The sequence below is a fragment of the Dromiciops gliroides genome, chromosome 2, assembly GCF_019393635.1.
Source record: "Dromiciops gliroides isolate mDroGli1 chromosome 2, mDroGli1.pri, whole genome shotgun sequence".
Taxonomy (NCBI): domain Eukaryota; kingdom Metazoa; phylum Chordata; class Mammalia; order Microbiotheria; family Microbiotheriidae; genus Dromiciops; species Dromiciops gliroides.
Genome location: NC_057862.1, coordinates 51,131,660 through 51,152,937, shown reverse-complemented (window position 1 = coordinate 51,152,937; position 21,278 = coordinate 51,131,660). Strand labels below are relative to the sequence as shown.

General features: G+C 43.9%; 1 protein-coding gene across 1 annotated transcript in view; it reads right to left on the bottom strand.

The window, feature by feature from the left end:
- Positions 1-20,647, bottom strand: part of CDH23 (cadherin related 23) — a 623,958-nt gene extending 603,311 nt beyond the window's left edge. The window contains exon 1 of the mRNA XM_043983602.1: positions 20,538-20,647. The gene's annotated coding sequence lies outside the window, so the exon portion shown is untranslated. The remainder of the gene's footprint in view (positions 1-20,537) is intronic.
- Between the last annotated feature and the right edge of the window lie 631 nt (positions 20,648-21,278).

The window sequence follows — 21,278 nt, the reverse complement described above, 5'->3', positions numbered from 1 at the left end:
AAAAAAAGAAAAAAAAAGAAATTATCAACTTGAAAGAGATCTTTAAATATTTATTATACATGTTGAATAAAGGTTTATATCCCCTTTTCTCAATGTTAAAACCAGTTTAGCCTTATTTTCCTCCTCCCAAACAATGTTAAATAAATTTATTTTCATTTCTGGAGGCTCCCAAATTAATTAATTGTTCTCCTTGTTAGTAGCCCTCAAGAGATTTTTTAAAAAGAGGTTCCCTATCTTTGTCTAAAAGAAATTCATTTCTAACTCTTTGCATTAACTGGTTCTCACATAGAGCATCAATTGAAAATGACCCATTTCTACACTGAAGTTGGGGACAAGGGAGGAGGCAGGGGTTGGGGGAAAGGCCGAAAGGGAGCTTGCTGTTCCTCACAAAGAGCACTTCACTCTGGACGAGCAGCGGGTCTCCATTCTGGGCTGCTCGAGGCCCACTGACTGTCTAAGTTAATGAAAGGCAGGCTTGGCAGGCTCCTGGAACTCCGCGGGCAAGCTGGGGCTAATCACTCAGTAACTGCCAAGGAGAAAGGAGGAAGGGGGAGAGGAGGTGCAAAAGGGAATTCCACAGCTGTAGGAGCCCTGAGCCATCTCAGAGGCCGGAAGAGGGCAAACATAGACCTCAGTTCTACCCCTCCCTCATCTCTCAGGTGCTGTAGGCGTTGGGTCCTGCTACATTCATTCTAGCAGTGAAAGCCTCCCACCGGTTGGGGGGGCCCTGAGGATGGCATGCTAGACTGGAATGTCTGGGCTCTAATCATGGTTCTGTACCTGTGGCCAGATTCCTCACCAAATGGTAAATGTGCACTAGGAAGGATACTTTCCCACCTAGAGTAGGCCAGAGTAGGGACAAAAACGGTTTTTGAAGTACTGAAAACCTCTTGAAATGAACCCTCTCTCAGAGATGTGCTCCTAAAAAGTCTGATTAATTGCACTGGTGTACTGGTCTTCAGAGGACACACCTTCCTCAGGAGGAGACTTCATACCCATCCCAACAGCATACCTGGGAAGCAGTTCTTAACTCTTATTAGTATTAGGAGTTCTAGTTGATTCAAAGGCATGATCCTGTGGTGTTTAAATGACCTCCAACTCCCCTATCCACAGGTTTCAAGGGACAGAAGAACATAAGACTGGGAGTAAGGGCCCTTGGGTATGTAATTCCAGGAGCAGTACAGTATAGTAGAATTATCTCCTAGGCACTAGACTTTAATTAAAAGTCCAGGGGCAGCTAGGTGGCTCAGTGGCTAGAGCACCAGCCCTGGATTCAGGAGGATCTGGGTTCGAATATAGCCTCAGACACTTGTGACCCTAGGCAAGTCACTTAACCCCAATTGCCTTACCAAAAAAAAAAAGTTCAATCAATAAGTATTTGGAGTACCTATTAATGTGTTGGACTATATATTATATGCTAGTGATACAAAGACAAAACCAACACAATGTCTGTCCTCAGAAGAGTTTCTGTTCTAGATCATTAGCATTTTGGGTTGCTACATGGTGCAGATTCTTAATGTGTGTGTCCCCTAATAAAACATCTAGGTGGTTGGTTTTTCCCACACACACAAACAGCTTTCTGTCTATACATCTCTTGAATTTAGGCTGATGATTTTTTAAATTAAGGAGTAGGGCTTAGAATTGATTCCTATTAAATTTTTATCTTATCAGATTATGCTCACTTGTCCTGTTTATTGAAATATTTTGGATGTTCATTTGGTCCTAGAATGCATTAACTATCCCTCTTTGCTCTGTACCATCTTTGTATAAATTTGATAAATATGTCATCTATGTCTTTATTCAAGTTACTGATAAAAATCTTAAAGCAAATAGTACCAAAGACGGAACCCTATCCACTAGATACCTCCCTCCAGGTTGACCTTAATCTATTAACCAATATTCCTTGGGTCCAGCATTCACTGAATTGTATCCAGCTCATATCTGTCCACCTTGTCCAAAAGAATAAAGGAGATTTTTATCAAATGCCTTGTTGAAATCCAGGCATACCATCAATTACTCAACAAGCCACTTAAGTTCCTTCTATATATTAGGCACTGTGCTAGGCACCAGAAAGACAGAAACAAAACACAGTTCAAGCTCCTACTCTCAAGCACCTTATATTTTATCTGGGGAAACAATGCACACACATAAAAGTAAATACAAAATTTGGAGCCATTACCAAATCAATAAATGTCAGTTGCCATAGGAAAAATTCAGACTTTCAATAGCCTTATGAAAAAGTGCCTCACATCACTAATAATTAAAAAACTATAAATTAAAGCTACTTTGATGTTCTGCCTCACACCCATCAGATTGACAAAAATAATGGAAAAAAAGAAAGTGGCAAATTTTGGAGAGGCCAACAGCAAACAGACATATTATGCACTGATGTTGGAGCTGTGATTTGGTCCAGCCATTTTGGAAAGCAATTTGGAACAAAGTTTCCCAAAGTTACTTAACTGTGCATACCTTTTGACTCAATGATACCTCTACTGGCCATATACCCCAAAGTAATCAAACCTTTTCGGTTCCATAGGCCCAAAAATATTTCTTTTTTTGAGGTGGCAAACAACTTGGATGTAAGAGGTGCTCAATAATTAGTCGATGGCTGAATGAACTGTGGTATATAAATGCAATGGAATACTATTGTGCTGTAAGAAATGATGAAAGGGACAATATGGCAAGCTCATTGAGAAATGAAGACTTACATGAATCGAGGCAGAATGGACTGAACAAAACCAGGAGAACAACTTAGACAATAACAACCACAGTGTAAAGCCAAACAACTTTGAAAGATCTGAAAACTCTGATTCATGAAATTACTGGCCATGATTCCAGAACCCCCATGATGAAGCAGGCTACCTCTAACCTCCTGATAGAGAGGTGTTTGATTTAGAATACCAAATGAAACCCATTTTCTAGACATGACCCATGGGAGGATATCTTTTGCTTGACTATGTTTGTTTGTTACCAAGGTTTGGGTTTCCTGGGGTTTTTCCCCCTTCAATGAGGTGGGGAGGGAGACAAGAGAGCAAATAGATTTTAATTGAAAGAGTAAATGTAAAAAGTAAATAGGAATATATACAAAGTTTATGATATTTCACTGAACTGGCAGTCCAGTAATGCTGCTGCCAGAAGGAAGAAAGGAGCAACTGGCAAGACTTCTCCTTAATGAAGCCATCCACTACTCTTCGAAGTGCTTTTCATTCCCTTCTTTTGTCACAATAGAGAACCTAGACCAGGGAGGAGCTCTAGCCCCTCTCGCTCACCATCCAAAGAGACTCAAGAAGCTCGCCATTGCCTAAAACCCCTTTAACTGTAGATTCACACTTTGATTCCATAATTAGAAAGAATTATTTACATGAAAATATACTAGGTTTGGAGTGGGAGGAGGGAAGGTTCCATACATTGACCTAGACTAATGACTGACAATTATTACAGCTTGCTGTCTATGGATTCCACCCCACACAATGTTTTATATAGATTATCTTATTTCATAGTGATGTTTAGAGTAGGGTCATCTAGTCCAACCCCTTCATTTTACTGATGAGTAAATCAAAGAAGAGAAGTGAAGGTACTTTCCCAACATCAGTAACTAGCAAGCAACTGCTTAGTGCCTCAGTTTACCCTCCTGCAAGATGAGGCTTAAGCCTCTTGCAGCCTCTCACTGTGGGATACTAGGCAGTGTGTCCTTGTCCTGTCCCCTGACCCCCAGCATACCAATATTGCAGTGGGATTTTGTATCTTCAAGTTCTGGTCTGGGAAGGGCTCTAGAGGCTTGAATTGGGAAGAACATCTAATAGGACTCCTCATTTTCCAAGTTCCCCAAGTCTTTGGACTCCATACTCAGCACTCCAGCACATTGTGGGGTCCAGCATCTCTCAGTGGAGTCTGCCACGTTTTGCTCAGCTTTCTTTCCACTATGTGAGGCTATCTCTGTTACTACCTATCCTGAGAAAAGGCTTGAATAGAGAACAGGGAGAAAGGGCTATGAGAAAGGAAGGTTGGAAGCCCTGAGACCTCCCTCGATGGAGGATTCCAGAGCTTTGCTTAGCAACAACCTGGTGTCAGGCAATGTCTGCTACCCTGTCGAAGGTATTGAGCCCACAGCTGCTCCCTTTGTGTGATCAGAGAGACCCCTCGTGAACCCAGCTGGAGTTGTAGGCACATCAGCTCTACATAAACAGTGATGCCAACATGAGCCCAGGGAAGAGGTAATGTCTTAGAGACACAATTTCCAGACTAGAGGAAGAAAAGGGCAGGTCACAATGGATGGTCAGTGAAGGAGGATTTCATTACCCCCGAAGTGGCAGGCAAAAGCAGAGAGAAAGCCAACCTTTCCCCTCCTGCTGCCCACCCATACTCCCACCCTTCCCAATCACAGGCGTGCTTAGAGATCCTTCAAGGGAAAGAACAAAAGATGATGAGCATCCTAGAAGCCACCACTCAAATCATCAACCAGGCTCCTGCTGGGGGGAATTGGCTCCATTGTGGGGACCGCTGTGAGTAATCAAGGCCATGGCAGAGAAGAAGAGGGAGCAGACGGTAAGTGGGTCCTACAGTTCATAGGCAGAGCTCCTGGGATTTTTAGAGAGCTGTGTGGCCTTGTTTGGGATCTCTTGGACACAGTGCCCAGGGTTGGATAACCACTCCTGGGTCATTTAGTTTCAATTCTCTGCCCCTAGGCCAGACTACTCCTCACCTATTCTAAAAAAGATGTCAGCCTTTAATCTGTGGAAACAGCTAGGGAAAATGAAGCTAGTCTCCCTCAAGAACAACCTGGCTGACTCACAACCTCTTCCCTTCCCTCTGTACATAAAAATACCACCTTCCATACACACATGGGTAGGACTAGCTCTGCCCTAGGCCTGGTGATCTCTTCTGCTGCAATTTAAGCTTTTTCTAAGATTACTCAATTTAATTAAAAATATTTATTCAAATGCCTACTATGTGTTAGTTGGAGGCCAGCCCACCCAAAATAAAACAATCCCTGAATTTAAGAAAGTTTAATTGGGGGGGCGGGGCATGACTGGGAACAAGGGAGGGGTGGGAAGAATACACTGTAACCCTGAAAAAGAAATACAAAGCACCATATTCAAAGTAATGCTAAGTAATTTAACAAGGAGAAAGGCCTATCAGCCTAGGAATCAGGGAAGGCCTCTTCCTACAGGGTGAAGGTCTTATAGGAACCGGTAACTAAGCTGGGCCTTGAAGGAAGATGGGGATCATAAAATTAGGAAACTGAAAGAGACCTTGGAGATAACTTGGCCCGGAGGTTCTTAGACTTTTTGTGTATCCTGGATCCCCAAAGCAGGGTCTGGTGAAGTCTGATTTGCTGAATAATGTTAGACGCATCAAGTAAAATACACGAGGTTACAAAGGAAACCAATTACAATGAAATATGGAGATCAAAATGGAATTTTTTAAAAGCAAATTCACAGACCCCAAGTTAAGATCCAGATCCTAAATCCAAATTCAACCCCCCTCAGTTTGCTGATGAGGAAACTGAGGCACCCATGGTTAAGTGACTTAATGATAATCATAATGATAAAAAAAGGATTTGAGCCTAAGTTCTCCATGTTCAAACCTCATTCTTATTCTGATGTTGCACTGACACTTATCAGTAGGCTATATATTAAACCATATTATCCTTTATATCATATATACCCTTTGTATTTTATATGAATATACATATATACCTTATATATACTCTTTATGTTACATAGCATACCCTTAATATACAATGTGTGTATAAAACCTTTTTAAGATAATAATTAAGAAGTGATAATCAACTTGAAAGTTCCACCCTACATCCATCAGATAGAAAAAGCTTACCAGAAAAAAAAGTAAATTACACATATTGGTGGGGCTGATGGAAAGCAGTCAAATTGATGCACTGTTGGTGGAGGTGAGAACTGATACAGCCAATCAGGGAACCAATTTGGAATTATGTCTAAAAGGCTGCTAACATGTGCATGCCCCTTGGTCCATCCATATCAGAATTAGATCTTCATCTCAAAGAGATCAAAGAAAGAAGGAAAAGGTCCTAACTGCAAAATATTACTACCAGCTCTGTACTGCCTAAGAAATGGAAACTAAGGGCAGAAGATGTCCATCAATGGGGGAATAGTTCAATAAATTATGATATGTGAACATCATTGTACTATAAGAAAGGAAGAGTTTCAGAGACACTTGGGAAGATTTTTATGAACTGATGCAGAGTGAAGTAAGAAGAAGAAAATAATTATAGATATAACAATGATATTATAGCCAACAAGCAATTCTAAAAGACTCAATCCTGACCAACCATGATTCTAGAAGACTAATGAAGAACACTGCCCACCTATGATAGAAAGAGATGATAGAATAATATGAAGAAATAGAAATGCATTTTTGGATATGGCTAACCTGGTATTTATTTCCTAATTTTTTTCTTTTCTTTTTTTTGTGGGTAGAAAGGAGAAAAAATAAATTCTTTTTTTTTTTTTTGCAGGGCAATGGGGGTTGAGTGACTTGCCCAGGGTCACATAGCTAGTAAGTGTCAAGTGTCTGAGGCTGGATTTGAACTCAGGTACTCCTGAATCCAGGGCCAGTGCTTTATCCACTGCTCCATCTAGCTGCCCCTAATAAATTCTTGATTAAAAAAACCAAGTGATAACTAAACCTTAGGAGTAAGGTTAAACAATTAGGTAGTACTTCCCTTGAATAAAAACTTAATTCCAATAAGCCGCTGCAATTCAATTATTTTAAAATGAAGAAAGTATTTTAAGAAATAATCCATGCATTTGTGTCTTCTTTCTCTATCTTCTGACAAGGTATGATAAAAACCACACAAGTCAAGAGCACCTATGACCACTAAAATGATGTTTCATCATTTAAACCATATTATTCTTTATATCATATATACCCTTTGTATTTTATATGAATATACATGTATACCTTATATGTACTCTTTATGTTACCTAGCACACCCTTAATATACACATATGTGTGTATAAAACCTTTTTAAGATAATAATTTTGTTTGGAGTCAGAGCTTGCTTGAAGGAAGCCACCTTACTTTCCCTACTTATCACTCAAGCAGCTCTAAGGATATGCATGGTACAGGAGTGCTGAAAGGACAGCACCCACCCCGCAGAGCAACAGCCTGGGCCGAGGAGCAGGAGTCCAGGATTTAGAACAAACCTTCCATTTTATAAATGAAGAAACTGAGGCCTGGAGAAATGAAGTGACCTGCCCAGGGTCACATAAGGAGTAAGTAGCACAGCAGAGATTCAACTCCAGAGCAAACACTTAAGAAATGTGTGTTGTCCCAGCAGAGAACAATTGTCACCTTGAGGGTATAGGTATGTCAGGGGTGATATACCCATACCCACACCCCCCCACACACATGGAACAAATACCATCTAGGTCAAATTCAGAAATGGGAGCAAAGCTGATCTTTCAAGCCCTTTGGCAATGGAAACAGAATGAGGAACAAAAAAAAATAAAATAATGATGCTTTATTAAAAGGAGCAACACTTCCACACGCCAAACCAAAATACCATCTCTTATAACACCAGGGCCTTCCAAAATGTCTCCCCACTCCCCAGGCTGTGAAATATATTGGTGCAACAAGGTCACCTATTTAACAGGTTGCCACTGAATAATTCATTTCATCCTTCCCTTAAGGGCCCAGCTCCAGTTTCCACAGCCCAGGTGGGCAGCCCTCTTTAGTTTGGGCAGGCCCAAGCTTCTAAGAGTTGCCTCTAAGAGTTAACATATGGTAGATTCAGCAATATGACAATACTCCAACATTCCGATCTCACTGTGGATAACGGGCTGAACTTCCTTCCTGAGGTGAAGTCATTAAAGGTAAGACTGGAACTCTGAACAGAGATTAATAAAGAAAACCTGGAGTGAATCAACTGAGCAAGGCGGCTACAGAACTGTTCTAAGGAAGTATTGAGGCACATAAACATTTCCTGTATATGGATTATTACTGCTCTCATTCTGCTCCTCTCAGCTCCATTTTACATGGATGTTCCAAAAGGATGTGTTCCAACCCTCAAATAAATTATATTTATCAAAGCAAATGACAGAAAATACAAAAGGCACCAATTCAGGTTTTAAAACATCATATTTTAAAATCATGCTTAGCTGAAACCAATATTAAACTATGGTTAGCTTGTAGTGAAGAGAGCACTAGGTTTAGAGTCAAAGGACATGGGTTCGAATGTTTATTCTGCTACTTACTATGTGTGTGACGCTAAGAAAATCACTTAATCTCTCTGGGTCTCAGTTTCTTTATCTGTAAATTGGAAGGCTTGGGTATTAACTCAAGCAGCCAGGTGGCACAGAGGCTAGAACACCATGCCTGGAGTCAGGAAGACCTGAGTTTAAATCTGACTCCCGACACTTGCTAGCTGTGTGACCTTGGGCAAAGTCACTTAATCCTGTTTGACTCAGTTTCCTCAGCTGTAAAATGAGCTGGAGAAGAAAATGGTCAACCACCCCAGTATCTTTGCCAAGAAAACCCTAAATGGGGTCATGAAGAGTCACACATGCCTGAAAATAAATAAACAAAAAATACTGACTTTAGAGGACTGAAGAATAAACATCGTCTAGTTGTTTCTTGGTAGAGGTGGTGGGCTACAGTTGTGGAGTGAGGCATACATTTATAGGTATAGACAATGCATTGATTTCTTGTGCATTTTTGTCACAGTAGACATTCAGGGGGGTGTCATTGGGAAGTGACATCAGTATAAAATAGAGTATAAATAAAATATTTTTAAAATAAAAAATAATAAAATGAGGGGATTAGAATAAATGACCTATAGCCCAAAGGGACCTAGAGTCCCTTCTAATCTGTAGTTATAATCCTATGCTACTTTAGTCAGAGGGCAGGGATTAACATGGGTCTAAAACTTGCTCATAGAAAACTAATAGTAGGACAGCTAGGTGGCACAGTGGATATAGCACCAGCCCCAGAATCAGGAGGACCTGAATTCAAATCTGACCTCAGACACTTAGTAGCTGTGTGACCCTGGGCAAGTCCTTGGTTGGGGGGGCAGGTAGGGGGAGAAAGAAAATCTAGTGGTTGGCTGTCTGATGGCCAATGACAGCAGCCATAGATGCAGGACTGATCTGGAATTACAAAATTTTAGAGAAGAAAGGGACCTTAAAGAGTATCTAGGGGCAGCTAGGTGGTCCAGTGGATAAAACACTGACCTGAGTTCAAATCCAGTCTTAGACACTTGACACTTATTAGCTGTGTGACCCTGGGCAAGTCACTTAACCCTCATTGTCCTGAAAAACAAAGAGTATCTAGTCCAATGCCTATGTATTGTAAATGATGAAAATGAGTAAACTGAGCCAACCATTCTGGAGGGCAATTTAGAACTATGCCCAAAGGGCTATAAAGCTGTGCATACCCTTTGACCCAGCAATACCACTATTAGGTCTTTTTCACAAAGACATCATAAAAAAGGGAAAAGGACCCACATATACAAAAATATTTATAGCTGCTCTTTTTGTGGTGACAAGGAATTCGAAATTGAAGGGATGCCCATCAGTTGGGGAATGGCTGAACAAGTTGTGGTATATGAATGTAATGGAATACTATTGTGCTGTAAGAAATAATGAGCAGGCAGATTTCAGAGAAACCTGGAAGGACTTACATGAACTAATGCTAAGTGAAGTGAGCAGAACCAGGAGAACATTGTACACAGTATCAACAACATTGTGTGCTGATCAACTGTGATGGACTTGACTCTTCTCAGCAATACAATGGTCCAAGATAGTTCCAAAGGACTCATGATGGAAAATGCTCTCCAAATCCAGAAAAAAAGAACTATGGAATCTAGATGCAGATTGAACCACATTATCTCTATTTTTTGTTTGTTTTTCTGTTTTAAGGTTTTTCCTTTTTGCTCTGATTCTTCTTTCACAGCATGTCTAATGCAGAACTATGTTTAATGTGATTGTACATATATAATTTATATTGGATTGCTAGCTGTCTTGGGGAGGGGGGAGGGAGGGGAGGGAGAGAGAAAAAATTGAAACTAGAAATCTTATAAAAATGAATGTTGCAAACTATCTCTACATGTAACTGGATAATAATAAAATACTTTTATGGAAAAAATGATGAAAATAAGTTCCATGTCATGCAGATAATTAGAGCCTAGTTTTCCTGATTCTTGGGCCACAGTTCTTTGTAATATCATTGGACTGACTAAGAAAACCAGATCAGATCTTAGATGGAAATCCCCACAGGCTGGGCACAATGCCCAAATTGTATGGCCAGTTAAAGGCAAAGAGATAGTAGCTTCCAACCCACTGAACAGTATCAGTCATGTTCCACTAGAATGAATACTTAAATATGCCCCGGGTTCAAAAACAGACAAGCACATGGAAGTCACCATGGTAAAGAGAAAACAGTCCTGGACCAGAAGTCTGGTTTCCAGTCCCAGGCTCTACCACCAATACTGTGTATCCTTGGCCAAGTCTCTGGAACTCAGTTTCCTCATCTGGAAAACAAGATCAGACTAATGCAGTTTTTGCAAACAAATGTTTATTAAACACCTACTAAGTGCAGTGCTCCAGGTTAGGCACTGGGGATATAAAGACAAAGGATGAAAAAAAATCCCTATTCTCAGGGAGTTTATTATTCTACTGGGGGAATATGACATATATGTTTTGTTATACATTATTATGAATTATAAATTTATTGTATATTATGTTATTATAGTAGGTATTGTATATTTATTATATAATATATTTCTATTTATGTGTTTTCATAGAGATATATGTATACTTTGTTCATACAAAATAATACAACACAATTTTAATACAGAGAGAAGACTGAAGATCGGGGGTAAGGGGGAGATCAGGAAAGGCCTCTTGGAGGAAGAGGCAAATGAGCTGGGCTTAGAAGGAAGTTAGAGATGTTATAACAAAACTATCTTTAAGTCAACTCTGGCCTTCTATAACAGAGATGACGGTCATTCAGCAACTGAGCCTCAATAGTAATGAAGGCTTCCATTCCAGGCTCTCTACTCAAGTCCTCAAGCCCTGCCATGCTATAGGAGGTAACCCTGCATCCTCAGAAGCTGCATCAGCAGAGCTCAAGTTCTGAAAACTTCTATAGAGCTGCAAAGACTTTGGAGTATGCCCTGTGAGACTTTCCTTAAAAGACCGGGCCAGGCAAGTGGAGAGATGCTCATCGTCATTAAGGTGGCCACCAGTGAAGGTTCTCCTTGGTCACTGTAACTAATGAAACCACCTATTAAGCAAGCGTTGGTAGAGGGAATGAGGCAGCTAGGTGGTGCAGTGGATAGAGTAGTGTCCCTGAAGTTGGGAGGACCCGAATTCAAATTTGACCTTAGACACTTACTACCTGTGTGACTAGCCAGGGTCACTTAACTCCAATTACCTTAATAAAACATCCAGGGGACAGCTAGGTGGCACAGTGGATAAAGCACTGGCCCTGGATTCAGGAGTACTTGAGTTCAAGTCCGGCCTCAGACACTTGACACTTACTAGCTGTGTGACCCTGGGCAAGTCACTTAACCCCCATTACCCCCCAAACAAAACAAAACAAAACAAAAACAAACAGACAAAAAACATCCAGGGGCATCTCCAGTGATCTTTCCTAATGGTATCTTGCCACTGGACCCAGATGGCTCTGGAGGAGATAGTGAGGTTGGTGACTTTGCATACCCTTCCCTCACTTAAATCCAATTCAGTACAAGTCATAACATCACCCCCATGTCATGGTCCCCTTTGAGAATGAAGGAAAAACAACAACAGTAGAGGGAATACTCATCACTGATGAAAATCACAGACCTCATAAAGCAATATTGAATAAAGAACATTCGAGAATAGTCACAGGCTAGGACACAAAGGCTATTCTACAGTATTTCCTCAAAGTCATATTTGCTCCAACTCTGAATTATAGGGCTAGCAAGCTCTCTATTATGAATGAAAGACCCTAAAGCTGCTGCCATCAAGTGCTTTGAGATCCTCTGGGATCCTGCATGTCACTGAAATGACTGGTGAATTCCTCCATTGTTCTATAATCAAAAACAATTCTAATAATACTAACCTCCCCACTCAGACACACACACACACACACACACACACACACACACACACACACACACACACACTTTCAGGTGTGGATCATTTGGATTGAGATGAACTTCCTACATGGTAGGGATCATTAGGAGTATAGAGAATAGGAATGGATAAAAAGGGAAAACCTGTACTCATTCTTATCAGCAAGCAATTCATTAATCTGTTGACAGGCAAACATTTATTAAGACCCACTATGTGCCAGGAATATTGGCAGGCTCCAGGAATACAAAAACAAAAATGAGATGAAGGACTTTCCCCTCTATCAGAAGGGGACCCCAAAAGTCCCATTCCCTCTTTTCAATTCAGAACAATCTGTTATAACATATGATCTTTCCAGCTGTCATTTAATTCAGTGGAGTATATGCCTAGTGGTGTAGTCAAATCACTGGGTCAAGGGGCAGGAACAGTTTATTGATCTGACTCATTAATGTCCCTGTTTCTTCTTTTATATAAAACTACCACCTTAGAGAATGAAGGAACATTTTTTTTTAATCCTTAAAACTGCTGAAATGTCCTTTTCTGAAACTATCTCATCCATCACTTAAAAAAAAAACATCCAAAATATAAAAGAAGATGTGAAGTTAAACCTAATTTTTATCCTTTCTCGGGGAATGAGGAAAGAAGAGGTAGAGGAACTATCCACTGAGAAAGTGTGTGTGTGTGTGTGTGTGTGTGTGTGTGTGTGTGTGTGTGTGTGGTATATGTGTGTGATGTGGTATATGTAACTATGAGGTATATGTATGTATGTATGGTTTGGGTATGTGTATGGAGGGAGTGAAGGGGGGATACATTGCTTTTGGAGTTAAATAAAAGTATTAGCATGTAAGTCCATCCTCTGTAGGCTCACTGAAATCATCCACATCCCCACATGTTTAGGACCACTCTAGTGGCAGACAGGACAAGAGGGATGATATGGGCCATGTTCTATTCCCATATGATTTTGATCTTGCCCCCCAAGATGAGCTTTTCATGACAGGCAGCTCAGAGATCCTGAATATTTTGTATGGCCACATCTATTAAAGATGTTGCTCTTAAGCTTTTATGGACCAGTGTTATGTCTGGCTGATTGCGGGCAACAGTTTGCTGAAGTTCCAGCATGGTTTATTTGTTGTGTGCTCCAAGACATGGAGATTTGTGGCCTCTCAGTCCATGAAAGCCCATCATTTATCATTATTATATCCCTAGGACTGAAAAAGGGAAGGTGAAGAGGACAAAACCGAAGAGAAGCCTCTTTGGGGAAACCCATCCTGGCTTCTTCTGGTTACCAGGGTCTTCCCTGGTCCTGAAGGTACAGCTATTATTTCTTGGGGCGGGGAGATAGAAGCAAGTCTAGTGAGGGATTCAATCTGCCCACAATTCCTCTTCACTCTTGCTCCCTCACCTTCAGTGGCTCCCAAATGAGAGCTTCCTTGTTCCAGAGCAAATATCATCCCTGTGGGGAGGTAAGCCCTTACTTTAAATGGTAAAATAAATCCACATAAATCATCACCATTCCTCTATATCACCAACAAAACCCTGCAAGAAGAGATAGTAAGAGATACCCCATTTAAAATAACTCTAGACAGTATAAAACACCTGGGAGCATACCTCCTCTAAATGGTAACTTGATTTCCAAAAGCTGAAAGGAACCTCAGAAACTTCTAGTCCAAAGCCCTTATTTTACAAATGTGAAAAGTGAAATAGAGAGAAAATAGCTTGGACAAGATTACCCAGTCATTTAGTGGTAGAGGCCAGACCAGAACCCAAGTCTGTTGACTCCATAGTCAAGGGCTTTTCCCATTGGATCCAAATGGAAAGTGACCCTTTTCAAAGAGGAGATGTTCAGAGTTTTTAGATACAGGTAAATGTCTTAAGGGAAATTGCCATATCTGAGATACTCAATGCACTTGAGTTCTTTGGTCTTCAATTTCCTCACTGGTAAGACAGACTTAGATGATCTCTTAGGGGCCTTCCAAGTCTAACACCCTATGACCCTGTGACTTCATGATTTTTGTTTTGTGGGCCCGACCACTGGCATTGGGAATGAAGAGTTGGTTTACTCTCCCCAAGTCATTGGACAACATCCCCTTTCCCCCCTCTAAGGATCCAGGATAATTGCTACCACTAACCTTCCAAGTGAAGGATAGATTTCATCCCTCTAGCATTCTATAGAATTTGAAGCATTTTAATACCCAACAGAGGCTCACAAATTGTTAACAATGTGAACCCTGAACCTGAATCAGACACTGAATTCTCAGCTCAATACCCTGTGGCTTCTCAACTGAGGGGAAGAAGGTTTTTATATTCTCCTCTCCTTTGACAATAAGTTATGTTGGTTTTCCTAGTTAAAAAAAAAAAAACATTGCAGGAACATTACCAAGTCCGAAGGAACCTTGTGGGTTATCTGGTCTGACCCATACCTGAACCGGAATCCCCCTGACTGCATCACTAACAAATCATCACTAGGCTCACTTTTCTAGTAAATGGAAATGTATTACTTCCAGAGACAACCCGTTCTACTTTAAAACATCTCTAATTTCTAGGAAATTTTCCCTTTTTTGTTGTTGTTACTCACTTGTGTCTGACTCAGCACCCCATTTAGGGTTTTCTTGGCAAAGATACTGGAGTGGTTTGCCATTTCTTGCTACAGCTCATTTCAACAGATGAGGAAACTAAGGCAAACAGAGTTAAGTGACTTGCCCAGGGTCACACAGCTAGTGTCTGAGGTAATTTTCAAACTCAGGTCAGCCTGACTCCAGGGCTGGCACTCTATCCTCAGCCCCTAAGTTTTCCCTTGGATCAAGCTAAAATCTGCCTCTCTGCAATGTCTATCTATGGCTTCTAGTTCCTACTTCTGGGGATGCATCTGCCAAGTCTAGTACCTTCTCAATTGATAGCCTCTCAAATACTTGAAGATGGCCAGTTTGTTGTTCTAAATCTGTTCTTTGGCTAAACAACTCCAGTTCTTCCAACTGTTCCCCAAAGGACGCAGTGTCAATCCTTGCATTGTTGTAGTAGATATCCTCTGGAAACGGTGGGAGCCCCTTTCTGTACTGAGGCTGTCCTCAGGTCTCAGAACTTGAACCCTAATAGTGAAAACTATTTCTTTCCTAAGGGATTTGTGTTGGGATCTCTACATAGACTTCATACAGAAGCTCTGTCTTGAAGCAAACAGAGCACCCCGATTTGTAGCATACCCTTGCTACTACAAGTCTTTAGAGACCAAAGAAAGGCAGCATGTGGCAGTGGAACTCGGAGCCCAAGTCCAGGAATATGAATCACCAACTGTATACAGAATATGGCTAAAGCCTGGAACAGACCAATTAGCCAGCCAGTCTTGATCTTTTTAACCAACACAACCAACTGAGATCCAGTCTTAAAGCTATAAAATGTCAAAGAAGCTCAATTTTTCTACTCCACCCTCCTCTTACCACAAATGAGGAAACTAAGCCCCATAGAAATGAAGGAGATTAGCCTATGTCAAATAACCAATAAAGTGATAGGACTAGAAATTCAAGCCTTCTGACTCTTCATCAAAAAGTCGATGATGAAGATGATAAAAATTCCATTTCAAACACCAACCAGATCATACTAATGATAATCAATTAAAGCCACTATTCTCCTTCGTTCAGTCCAGAACTCTTGTCTTATGAGAAAATGTTACATCTGGAAGCAACCTTAGAGACTATCAAGTCCAATACAATCATCTTTACAGAAGATCGAACTGACTTGTCCAGCTCCTAGGGACATGCTCATTGTGAGCCAGGGAAGTCACTGAAACTGGATGGTGATCAAAGGCATTAGCTGAAGCTAAAGATCTAACCTAACTACATAAGGGAGATAGGTGGACCCTAAGGCATTCCCTCACAGTTATATGATTGTGCCTCTAATTTTAATCCAGACACTAGATTTCTAGAGGGGGAAACCTGTATGCAAGAGTATTTCTAGCACAGTCCTATCCATCTATCCCCATTAGACTACAAACTCCTTGAGGGCAAGAACCAATTTGCGTTTTTTTAGTCATTGTATCTTCAGTCACATGACCACTGCTTCTGGAAAGGGTATGATGATGCACAGTGCTATGGCTCATATGAGTTCCTGTGATTCTGAGTTGCATTGAGTCTATTTTTAAGCAACCTCTGCTGTCCACCACTCCCTGCTCCCTCATCTCCATCTGTCATCCCAATACACATCATCCCTATCCCTCTCAGTTCCCTATTCTTTACACCATACCCTGGAACCTGTTCTGTGGTTAATTATCCTTCAGGTTAAATTAGTAGTACCTGGGGGGTAGCTAGGTGGTGCAGTGGATAAAGCACTGGCCCTGGATTGAGGAGGACCTGAGTTCAAATCCAGCCTCAGACGCTTGACACTTGACACTTATTAGCTGTGTGACACTGGGAAAGCCACTTAACCCCCATTGCCCCACCCCCACACCCAAATAGTAGTCCCCTCCCCTCAGAAATTATTTTGCTAATATTTTGTATTTAATTTGAATGTATGTGTTTTTTCTCTGCCACCCCACTCCCAAAAGAATGGAAGCTTACTGAAAGCAGGAATGATTAGAATTGTATCTTTTTATCCCCAGTACCTAGCACAGTACCTAGCACATAGTGAGCAGGTAATAAATGCTTATGGAATTGCATTGCCTGACAGGAGTGCATCTCACAAAGAAGACCGTTAATAAATGTTGAATTAAGGTCCTCCGGCAGAAACTATATCATCTGTAAATGATGCTGCTGACCTATCATATGGCAGATAGGACCTGCCCAGGTGCAGAGAGGTGCTTCATTTGGGCTTAAAATGTATCAGCATTAAATTTTTAAGCACTTTCAGTCTGAAAATTAAGACAATCAAGGTTTTGGGGTTTTCAATCTTCATTTAATTAACAGTATGTTTAAAATATTTAAATTAATTTTAAAGCCCTTTGAGTTTAAAATGTAGCAAAACAGATTTTTAGCTCATTGTTTTCAAATCAATGATGGAATTTTTTTTAATCTTTGTTTTTAAGCCCTTGAACAATTCTCTGTACTTGGCCAGCTCTCATTTGGCGTTTTGCAAAAAGGCTGCTTTCCACATATAGCTCTGAACACAGCCTCCTTCATTACTTCTCCCTGTTCTTCCCATTCTCTTCTTAAAGGAACCCTATAGAATATTCTTGGCAGTGCTTGGACCATCCCACTTTTCAGGAAACCTGAACTATTTCAGTACCTTCTGGCTTCTCAAAGTAAACCATATCACCTTCACCATCAGGGAATTCCTTTTTCAACCTAACCTAAATCCCTTCCCTCCTTCCTACTATTTCATGATCCAGTCTTCTCATGCCAACCTCAGGAGACTCAAGAGAATGAGGGTCACTTCCCAGAGGTATATCTACAATAATGCATCATACTCCTTAGCTCACCCACATCTGTGGGATAGGAAACTGTGAGAAAGAAAATGATGGAAGGTCCACATCATGCTCAAAGCACTCTATGGACCTTAGTTCTTTGCCAGCACCCTGCATTACATATTCCCTGGGGGGACATTCAGGCATTTGAAGGAAGTGATGGTACATGCCACCCGGCTGGCATGATGGACTCCAAGATGCCAACATCTCCTTTTGCAAAAGAGCTGTGGCCCTCATGAGACATTATTAATGTACCATTCCACCAGGAGAGGAGGAAACTGGGAAAAACTGATGAGAGCGAAGGGTACATTGGAAATTTCTTCCTCTTATGGAAAGCGACAAGGAGACATCCACAGAGCTTGCCTGCTTCCGGTGGCACAAAGAACATTCCATTTTCAGGCTGGAGGCCCAATCCCACTCCCACCCCCCACCTTCTCTCACTAATCCCCCTTTGCAGTTCAGGTGGCATCATTTTGCCTCTGCTCCATAGGGACCCACAAGAACTAATGGGCATCTGCTTATAGCTCTGAAGCAGCACAGAGAGAGCAGCTTTGAATTATCTAGCCACAGGCACAGTAAAAAGACACAATGTGGGGTGGGAATGGGGATAAGAGCTGGGCTTCACTTTTACCAACCCCAATTCCAGAGCACGGCAGGGAAGGTGAAGTTAGCCTTGGCAAAATCATGAGAGGCAAAGTTTATATTGCCCCCTCCCCCTTTCTGCAGGCTATCCCCACCCTTAAAATCATATCTATTGAAGGGATAATTCATTCACACTAAGGATTTGATACTCAATTTATTACTCAATCCAGAAGAATCAACATTTTTTGAAAGAATCTTTTTAAATGGGTAAGCCAAAGGAATGGGTTGCTAGTGGTGGAATTTCAAGCATTTCAGTATCCCGGGAGGACAGATATTTGGAAGCAATGAAGCCTTCCAAGTATCCCTCAAATCGTATCAAATAGACATAGAGCACTGGATATGCTCAGGTTGAGAAAATCAAAATGGATCCTTGGGTTCTGGGTAGATCCATGATCAGAATTGAATGGTCTGTTCTAACACACACACACACACACACACACACACACACACACACACACCCCTTGTCCTTCCCTTCCCCTTCCTGCCCCTCTGTTCTCTCCTGATGGCTAAGGAAGTAGAGTTGTAGATTTCACCCTATTATTAAATGTAGTAGTACATCTATCTCCAGCCCAGAAAAGTGGCCTGTCATCCCTTACCACAACCCTCAATACCAAGAGGGTTCCTCTTTACATCTGTCCCAGATGCCCTGAAGAAAAGGGGGCTACCCTGCTAGTTTCAACCTTGTCCATAGTCCCTTCTCCCTCGACACTTACTCCAGACAAGTACTTGGAAATAAACCCCAAATGGCCCTGTCATTGCCTCCCCACAATTTCTTTAAAACAGTGGAAAACATCATTAGCCAGCTCTTCCTTCTCTCGGGATTTCCTCTAAACTCCATCCCCCAAAATCCACCCAAGAACAACCCAGCTACATCAATATTGGCAAGCAGCTTCAAAATCAAAGGGAAAGTGTGTGATGGGGAGGGTGGCTATAGGAAGAATAATATGAGGAGAGAAAAATACAGTACCACAGAGGAATGGTCTTTCTCAAGTTATGGAGGTGGGAGTGGGGGGGGGGTCCGTTCTGTCCCCCTCCCCCACACACTCCAAGCAATTCCTTCTCCTGGGGGAGGGGTAAGAATATCAATAATGTCGTTCCTTGTGGAAAGGTTAAAAGTGGGGGAGGGCGGAGTCTGCAGATGACTGGTGTGACCAGAGAGGCTAGCAGCAGTCAACAAGGGCACTGGGCTTGCTCTGTAATTGCCAACCAGTAGGTCCAGGTGCCCACTTGTTAAATTTTTAGAAATACAAACTTATGATCCAAATGGGCACCGCCTGCTGCTGCTGCTGCCTCCAGGAGGCGGCCAAGGAGGCACTGTGTCATTGATCTCCTCAGACTGCCAGGGGACCACTTAGAATAGCCCATAGCAGCCCCCCAGGCTGTGCTCCGAGGATGCCCGCCGTGCACAGTGGACTCCTGGGCACCAAAAGGATCGGCTCCCCTGGCCTGGCCGGTGGCACCAGCCCCCAGGACCCCAGCTTCGCCTGAGGGAGGGGGCGGGGGCTGAGCACAGCTTTGCCTTTGGCTTCTGAGACCCCCCCCCAGGTCTGCCCAGGTGTCAGACACCACCCCCCACCCCGCTCTGCCACTCCACCGTGACAGAACCGGAGCCCCAGCTCTCGAGTTGGGAAGGAGGGAGAGGAGCACCCGAGAGAAAAAGGAGAGGGAACGAAGCAGGCAGGCAGGCGGGCAGGCAGGAGGGCGGCCCGCAGCTGCTCACTTGCCGCCCGGGTCACACACAGACGGACCTTGGGCTGCTCGCCTGGTCCATTTCCTCGAGGGGGCTAGCCAAGTGCTGCCACCTCGCTCACTATCTCAGGGCGAAGAACTGGCGGCCGGGGGTGCGGGTGGGGGGCAGGAAGTTTCTCCCCTTCCCAATCCAGAGGAGAGGGGAGAAGAGTTCCCAGAGCAGCAGGAGCCGGGCGGTCAAGTTGCCGTGGTCCGCTCGCTCGCTAGCCAACCTGCTCGATCGCCCGCCGGGCAGGCCTCCCCAGGGAGCGCTTGTGCCTCCCGGTCGAGGTCAGGGGAAGAAGGCGCACGAGCTTGGCCAGGCCCGGGCAGGGGAGCGATAGCGGCCGGGGGCCGCCGGAGGGATAGGGAGGAGGAGAGCGGGAAGAATAGACGGGGTAAGGAATGAAGCCGGCGGGGGTCTGCGGGCGGGCGGGCAGGCGGGCAGCAGGTGGGGAGCGCCCGAGCGCAGGGAGCCGGCAGCCAGCAGGGAGGCGAGAGGCGCACGCAGCCCCAGGGAAGGGCCGGCAGCGCCGGGAACAAGTGGTTGGTTCCCGGGCTCGGGCCAGGTCCAGCGGCTGCAACTTTAAAGGCTTTTCAGCGGAGAGGGCAGCGGGAGAGCGCGAGAGCCGGGAGCCTAGGAGGGCGTGGGGCGGGGAGCAAGCAAGTTGCCTTCACTGTACCGTCAGTCTGCCTGGCGGGAGCGCCTGCCTCGCCTCAGGGGTCTCTGCTGTTTTCCTCCTTCGCCGACGCTGTCACCCCGATGGCCCCTGGCTGGGGAGCTTCGATCGGCCCGCTCCGCTGCTTCCCGAGGGGAGGAACGGGCATCCGCGAGGTGCACCCGGGGAAGAAGAGGACTCCCTGCCCGCTGCTCGCCGCCCGACTCGGGCTCCTCGTCCGCAACTTCAGGACCGCGGCGCGTGCGAGCAGGGCGGGACCCAGGCGTCCGCGGGCTCCGATCGGGGGTCTTGGAGCCCGGGGCCGCCGCTGGACATCTCTCTGCACAAGCAGCCCTTCGCCCCCCGGGCCGGCCGGGCTGAGCCCTTGCTCGGTTCCGCGGCCCCAGCCCGGGTGGAGTCAGTCTGGCACGGCCCCACCCCCGGCTCAGGCCCCCTCTGCCGTCGGACGAGTCCTTGGGTAAATCATCGCTGGTCTGCGAGCCCCGATCCTCGCCGAGCAGCGGCAGGCACAAGTCCACGAGCAACTTTCCCTCTTCCTCCGCCCCTCTCTCCCCCCAGACCCCGCCTCCTTGACGCTACTCTCACCTTCCCTCTACACCCCCCCCCACTCCGCCTCCACCTCCTCTTCCTCCTCCTCCAGCCGAGCGGGTGCCCCAGGGGAGCGGCTGCTGCCTGTGCTCCCGCGGGGCGCAGCACCTGAGCCAAGACCCAGGGTCCTGTCCCCAGGTGGGGCAGCTTACCCAG